Raw genomic sequence first — 8,671 nt, 5'->3', positions numbered from 1 at the left:
ATAGACCTAGAGTCTGTCATACAGAGTGAAGTAAGTCAGAAGGGGAAAAACAAATACCGTATGCTAACACATATATATGGAATCTAAGAAAAAAAATGACATGAAGAGATTAGTGGTAGGACGGGAATAAAACACAGACCAACTAGAGCATGGACTTGAGGATATGGGGAGGGGGAAGGGTAAGCTGTGACGAAGTGAGAGAGTGGCATGGACATATATACACTGCCAAATGTAAATTAGATAGCTAGTGGGAAGCTGCCGCAGAGCCTGGGGAGATCACCTCTGTGCTTTGTGACCAGCTAGAGGGATGGGATAGGGAGGGTGGGAGGGAGGGTGACGCAAGAGGGAAGAGATATGGGAACATATGTATATGTGTAACTGATTCACTTTGTTGTAAAACAGAAACTAACACACCATTGTAAAACAGTTATACTCCAATAAAGATGTTAAAAAAAAGAGAGAGAGAAAGTACACTGAAGGAAAGGGAAATTGCAAGCATCATATATACATATAAGGACAAGGATCATGTTTGTTTTATTTTCTGTTGAATATCCAGAATTTAGTACAGAGCCTAATACAAAGTGGAAGCTCAAAAAATATTTGCTTCATGAGAGTTACAGGAGGAAGGACAGCTGGATGAGCACAGAAAATAGAGAAAGACAGACAATCGTAGAATAACCACCAAGGGAAAGGAAACAAAGAGCATATTCCTAAAACTGTAAGGGTTTGAGGGGAGAGAGAGAAAAAGAGAGAGAGAGAACAGATAAAGACAGGAAGGAAACAGAAAGACCAGGAGCCTCTGAACTATTAGCGTGGTGACAGCTCTTTGGTACAGAGAGACTTCAGAGGTCTATTATCTTTGATCTTTGAAATGCTAATTCACAGATTAAAGACTTTCCAGCACTTGTTATTTATACTTAACTTTTTAGAGGAGGCCTCTGAAAGGGCAGGCCACAGCAACTCCCCAGGTGGGAAATGATGTTTTTGGTTGCCCTGACAGTGACTAAAGAACCAGGGTGATGAGGTGAAGCCCTGTCAAGGTCTGAGGCCATCCATCTTTTCTGTAGAATGAGTAAAAGTTTATCCAGCATCTGAAATGTTTACATTTGAAAAGAGATGTTACACAGTATTTCAATAACATTGTTCTTTTCCACATGATCCTTTTTGTTTGGTAATGTCATCCAGGGTCATTCATTCTATAACTATTAGGGACCTCTGACTATTCGTTATTTAGAAGATCCCTGAACTTTCAAGTTGTTCCATTGATGATATCTTTTAGATTTTTTTTTCATTGTAAAATTTTGTTGTTCTTGTTCAACCCCAAGAGATTTCATCTAGGCAATAAGGAAGAGCAAGAACAGGGTACAGGGCTATATAGACAAAAGGAAGGGTCTGTGAGGAAGGGAAGTCCATCATCAGTTAAGTGATATTGAAACTGAGTCTCCTAAAACCGAGTTCGTCTGCCAAGTATATGATGAACCTCTCTATCAAAAACTTTATTCCCTTTCTTGTCCCGCCCTTGTTTTCCTCAGGATTGAGGAATATCAAAGAAAAAGGGGGGTTTGAAAATGAGCAGGACCCTGAGGGGCCCTCCTGGGTACAAAAGCCTCTCCATGTCTGCCATTTCTTGTTTGTAGAAAAAGGCTTTAGTCTCCGAGGCCTTCCCTGAGTTCCAAAGAGCAGACTCAAGCAGTTACTAATTAGGGAAGTGAGGGACTGCAGAAACAAAGGAAATGCAGTTGAAGAAAAGTAATGACAATAGTTTAGTTATAAACATTCTTAGTTCCTCCTCAAAGGAAATGCATAACAATCTGACATACATATTTAAGTTGTTCTGCAGGAAATTAAGACCCCTGGTGGGGACCAGAAGGTTGATTAAGACTCCTCAAACATCACCCTGTTATCCCACTGCTAACCAATCAGAAGAAAGCCGCACACTCTGTAGCCCTCACCCCAAACACTGCCTTTAAAATCCTTCCCTGAAAGCCATCTAGGAGTTTGGGTCTTTGGAAAACGAGCTGCCCATACTCCTTGGCACATTGCAAATAAATACTATACTTTCCTTCACCACAGCCTGCTGTCAGTCAGTTGGCTTTGCTGCACAGCAGGCAAGTGGACCAAAGGTTGCTTCAGTAGCAATGTCAGCACAAAGATTCATAAGAACAAGATAAAATTTGAAGATAGGGCAAAAAGCAACAATTTAATTTTAGCTTTTTCCTCATCTCAGCCAGGAAGTTGAGTCCTGGTTGCCCTTGAAATCATTTGAGGAAGTTTTAAAAAATATGGATGGATTTCTTGGCCTCACTTCCACACAGTTTGATTCAATGGCTTCAGAGTAGGTCCTGCACATCTCATATTACACACACACACACACACACACACGCACACAACACTCACTTTACACCTGAATTACCAGGATGGTTTCTGAGCCAGTTTTCCTTCTTCCACTCTTTTTCTCATACAATTCATGCTCCACATAAACTTGTTTATGACACACTCTTGCTGAAATGCTTAAGATCTTTCTTAGAATGGTCCAGAATTGTCTTTACCTTTTACTACAAGGACTTTTCTAAAGTTCCTCCACTATTATATTAGCTATTTAAAGTTCCTATTTAATTTGAATAGTTGAATCTTTTCTGCTTCAGAGGTTACTCACAGAAATATATAATAAAATGCTTCTGCTACTCTTGTTCTGGCCCAAAAATATATGCCAGATATTAAAACCATCAAAGAGCAATCTACACTTTTTTGGAGGTCATCCAATCATCTAATTACCAATCGAAAAACAATCTACTTTTTTACAGTCATCAGTCAAAAAAAAATGAGATCATAGTACCTAGAACTGTGAAGGAAGACAGCACAGACATAATTTCCTTCAGCCGCTTGGCACTGATATAGTTAACTAAGTTCTAGGACTCACCAAGGAAATTTCTGAGGACTTCCAAAGGCATTACCCAGCAGAAGTACCCAAAACCCTCATCCTTCCAGGCATCTGATACCATGAACTCATTTTTCTGCACGAGGAGCTGCACTTTTCAAGTTATTTAGCACCTCCACTCAGCAAATACTGCAAAGGAAGCAGTCTTAGGGCAGTGGACCAATAGAGTCATCCACAATTTGGAAACCATTTTCTGGTCCCAGGGGGAGTCCTAGAGAATGAGACTCAGGTCATAAAGCACTGGTAGGCACCAAGTGCCACACCAGCGCAGGCACCATTATTCCTCCAAGGTCCCCAGTAGCAAGCTGGGTCTCTTGGCTTAACCTCCTGGGGTATCCCTACTGATAAATAGGTAAAAGTATAAAGTAAAAGAAGAAATTTATTGTTTTTTTAATTTATTGAACATAAGCAAAAGATTTATTCCCATTCCTTTTTTTAACATTTAAAATGAACTATTATCAGGATGTACATGATCATAACCCGTTATTACAACATAAATATTATTAAAAGAATCTCATCTTGTTGTTAACATTATTATTAACAACTAATATGTAATGAGGGCTCACTATGTGCTGACAATGTGTTAAGCTTACTACCTTGATTATCTCATCTAATTGTGACTAAAATTTTGTGAGAAGCTGGGTAATTCGCATAATCTTGCGTATGAGAGGACCTGTATTATGAAATAAATTTCATCTCACTCAATGGTGACAGCAACCCTATGAGAAGTTAATAAACTTTTGTAATAGGGCCTACAATAACTACAGTAAAGGAAGGTTGGGAAATATTTGTGGAAAAGTAATAATTGTGGTTAAACCTTTGACAAATAAGAACAGAATAGTTTGTTTTGATGCATTTGGTAAGGAAAGCCAACAAATCTTAAACAGAATATAAGATTAGAGACCTTTAAGATGGCACTGATATTCTAGTGTATCAGTCATAATAAATAGCAACTTACACTTGCAAAACACAATTTATTCCATTCTACATAATTCTCAAAACACTAGATAGAAAAGTTAAGGATAAAATCCTAACTAAGAGTCTGTTAAAGAATCAAAACAATAAATAAATCAGAATCCCACCAATGAGTTAGAAATTCTTCTTTAGTTGTCTACTTAAGAAAAAAACCCTCATTGAGATAATATATTTAAATATACAGTTGACCCTTGAACAATGCAGGGGTTAGAAGTGCCGACCCCCTGTGAAATCAAAAATCCAAGTATTATCTCTGTCTCAAAAACAAAGAAATTAATCATTGATTCACCCAAGGGCAGGAAGCTTAAACAGTTTGAATAGAATCAGGACTCAAATCCTAGTACTTTTGGATCCCACATATTGTGATCTCTAATCCAACACAGGGTTTTCCCTCCACAGTCTGTTTAAAGAGCTGTAAAATGAAAATACAAGTACTATATTTATTGAAAAGAATCCAGATATAAGTGGGTCCATGCAATTCAAACCCACGTCGTTCAAGGGTCAACTTTAAAATGACTACATACTTCAAAGAGACAGCCTTTCAGATATAGAAATTCTAAGGATAATTTTCATGTTTAAGTTGTTCATAAAAATAATGATAGACTTGTAAAATAAACTTATTAAAATTTGTATTTTGAAATTTATGCGTATTCTTTAAGGGTATTATAGCATTTAAATATCCACACCTAAAAGTCACACATGGTTTATTATCTGTAAAAATTTGGATGAGTGACTTAGCTTTGCTAATCTGGTTCATCAGCTGTAAAGTCAGACTAATAATAGTTTTACCCTACAGGGTTGTTTTGAAGATAAAACGAAAATTGATTATTTGGCCTTAGGGAATAAGTATAATTACTGAAATGACAATTATATTTGCCTACTCACATTTACAGAAGGCTGTGTACTTATTTGATTACTATGTGTTTTAATTTGGCAAATGTTTAAATTAGCTTTGAGTAGCAAGATTCCCAATACTGAAGCACTATAGAACACAGCATTACACTCATATTTAAAAGTATTTGCTTTATTCATCTGTCTCTAAAAACAATTTCTGATCAATTTTAGGATGCTCACAAATTTGACATTTAATTATCTTCAATGTTTTAAAAGAAATTTTTATGTCAACTTGATTTCAGACACCCAGCAGAGCTGTTTGTGCTCCATATTCAACTTGGAGTTCCAGGTGGGTTACCTAGTATATTAGTTGGTGTCTTAGCTCAGGCTGCTATAGCAAAATGCCATAGACTGGGTGGCTTACAAAACAGATATTTATTTTTTCACAGATCTGAGGCTGGGAAGTCCAAGATCAGGGTGCCAGCATCATTGGGTTTTGGTGAAGGAATTTCTTCCTGCCTTGCTGATGGCTACCTTCTTGCTGTGTCCTCATAGGGCAGAGAGACAGAACGAGAGAGTGCAAGCTCTCTGATGGCTCTTTTTATAAGGACACTAATTCCAACTCAGGGCCCCATCATCATGATCTCATCTAAACCTAATGACCTCCCAAAGGCCCTATTTCCAAATACCCTCGCAATGGAGATTATCGCTTCAACATATGAATTTTGAGGGATACAAGCATTCAGTTCATAACATTTGGCTAGGGCTGCCATGACAAAGTACCACAAGCAGGGTGGCTTACACAATAGAAATTTATTATCTCACAGTTAAGTAGGCTGGAAGTCTGAAATCAATGTCAGTAGGGTTCGTTTCTGCTGAGAGCCGCACAGGGCAATCTGTTCCATGCCACTGTCTCAGCTTCTGGTGGTTTGCTGGCAACCTTTGGCATTCCTTGGCATCCCTCTGTGTGCGTCTCTGTATCCAATATTCCCCTTCTAATAAGGACACCACTCATATTGGATTAGGAGCCTATCCTACTCCAGAATGACCTCATCTTAACTAATTACATCTGCAATGATCCTATTTCAGATAAGGTCATATTCTAAGGTATTGGGGATTAAGACACCAACATATGAATGAGGGGGGCACAATTCAATACATAATGCTTAGTTACCTTTACTATCTGTAAAACTTAGATAAAGATATGAAACATATTATTTAGTTCCAAAGTAGTCATAGGATATATTGATTTTTCACATTAATATATTATTTAATACATTACATGGCCTATGTTTGAAGTATTGGCCATATTGAAATAAAATTCTGAGCTTTGTGAACAAAACGAAACATTCTTTTACAAAAAGAAACTAAATCCTAAGCGTCATCAGAGAACACTTTACCAAATCAAATTGGCGATTTGCTCAGTTTCCTGGTATGGTGCTTTTAGTGTTTAAAAGTGTTTTCTCAATTAGCTATTAAAAAGCATTTAATTTTGCATAAAGCAGCTTTCACTTCAGACCCTTAATTAAAAGTCACTATTCAATTATTTATGTACCGCTCAGGGTATCAAATCATTTAGAAGGAATAGCAAGTAACATTTTACAGATTTGGGCTCATTGACACTCAGGGTACATTTAAAATACAATTATGACTTTCCTTCTTTGGGTTTGTATCTGTTAGCCTTTAGAGAAAGCTGCCAGCTAATGCGTTCTCTGATGAGATCAAAAGCCAAGAAGATGCTAGAAATATTTTGAATACTCAAAAGTCCAGAGAAATATGAAGCTCAAAAAGTTTTACCAGCTTGCAGGAGAACAATTAGTTTGATACAACATTTTAAGAGCTAAGTAATAATCACGCGGAAAGAAAGAAGACTCAGTTATCTAATGCAGCAGGACATCTGTAGCTCCTTGGTGACCAAGCAGGCTCTGGGGGTGTTAGACTCCTCACTGGTGACATCCAGCCCTGGCCAGCTGACTTAAGGGCTCCTGAAGCAAGAGAAGTTTAAGGACGTGTCTGTGGTTCTCCCAAACAATGAGCTACCGAGGGTGACACTGCCCATCATGGACAAGCTGCCCAGGGAGGAGCTATAGGAGTTGTAGCCCAGGTGGAAGCAAGTCAAATAGTTTCAGGTGACACACAGAGGCATAGTAGGGCCTCTGCCCAAGTACAGCTTCAAACAGCAAACCTGATCTCTGTTTTACATTCACAGGATCCCAAAACTCTTCGTTCAGTTTCAAGTTTTAATATCTTCAGTAGTATAGATGTTACAAATTTATAAAGTGAGCATGATTTGGAAGACTATCTGTACTTATTTAGCTTTGAAATATTTGAAAACTTAATTTTTTTAGTCACTCTGAAGACGGCACTGACTAAAACAAAAAATTAAATTAAAAATGTATTATTTGACCAACAAACATATGAAAAGATGCTCAACATCACTAATCGTTAGGAAGAAGCAAAATCAAAACCACAATGAGATATCATCACCTCATACACATTAGGATGGCTAATACTATCAAAAAAATAGAAAATAACCAGTGTTGGCAAGGATGTGGAGTAATTAGAACACTTGTGCCCTGTTGGTAGGAATGCAAAATGGTGCAGCCACTACAGAAAACAGTATGGTGGTTCCTCAAAAGATTAAAAATAGAATGGCTATATGATCCACCAATTTTGTTTCTAGATATATATCCAAAAGAATTGAGAGCAGGGTCTCGAAAAGATATTCATACTTTAATGTTCATAACAGCATTAATGACAATAACCAAAAGGTGGAAGCAACTCAGATGTCCATCAATGGATGACTTGATGAACAAAATGTGGTATATACATATTATAGAATATTATTCTGCCTTGAAAGGGAAGGAAATTCTGACACATGCTACAGTGTGGATGAACCTCAAGGACATCATGCTAAGTGAAATAAACCAGTCACAAAAAGACAAATATTGAATTATTTCCTTACTATGAGATATCTAGAGTAGTCAAATTCATCGAAATAGAAAGTTGACAGGTGGTTGTCAGGGACTGTGGAAAAGAGGAAATGGTCACTTGTTGTTTAATGGGTATAGAGTTTCAGTTTTGGCAAGATGAAAAAGTCCTGGAAATTGGTTGCACAGCTATGTGAATACACTTAATACTACTTAACTGTACATTAAGAAATGGTTAAAATGTTAAATTTTATGTTATGGGATTTTTACAATAAAAAATTTATTATTCAAAGTTTCTCAAAACGGCATGATGTGCTAAATGTAAATAATTTACATTTTCAATTTTTTTTTATTTTGAAGCATCTATACTTCTGAGATTATTGAAACTTAAGAATATCTTAGACTTTTGAGATACCTATGTTTTGGGTCTTCCTTCCATTTATGGCTGATGGTATTCACTATTAAGTTTAGTTTAGCCAAAGTATTACTGTGCTAAAATCCATGTCAAAAATAAAAGCTTCAATATTATTTTGAAATACTTGATATTTCCAAAATTTGTATGGATTTGAAATCCATTTGCATTATCACAGAACTTTCAATATTTCATTTGGCAATGAAAGAAGTGAAGTGCCATGAGATCCTAAAATATAATTTCAAATACATATTTTAGAATAGTTGCAAGAACAGTTAAAATCTCTTCACTTTTAATTATAAAAATTTTCAAATATATAAGAGAAGAACAGAGATGCTGGTATAACTGGAGACTTATGTTCAAGATTCAATAGCATACTATCCAAAGAGTTGGTGGAAGAATCAGAAGACTCAAAAATACTGTGTTACTGAGGAATAAAGAATTTTAAGTTAAAAAATAACTGCTTTTTAAAATGAAAATGAACTGCTTTTAAAATCAAAAAAGTGTTTACTTGCAAAATCAACTTTCACAAATAAAAAGTCCATGAGATAGTCTTCTATTTTTTTTTTTTTTTTTTTTTTT

Source organism: Physeter macrocephalus, chromosome 5 (genome assembly GCF_002837175.3).
Source record: "Physeter macrocephalus isolate SW-GA chromosome 5, ASM283717v5, whole genome shotgun sequence".
In the NCBI taxonomy this organism is placed as follows: domain Eukaryota; kingdom Metazoa; phylum Chordata; class Mammalia; order Artiodactyla; family Physeteridae; genus Physeter; species Physeter macrocephalus.
Note: the sequence above shows the minus strand (reverse complement) of the source record.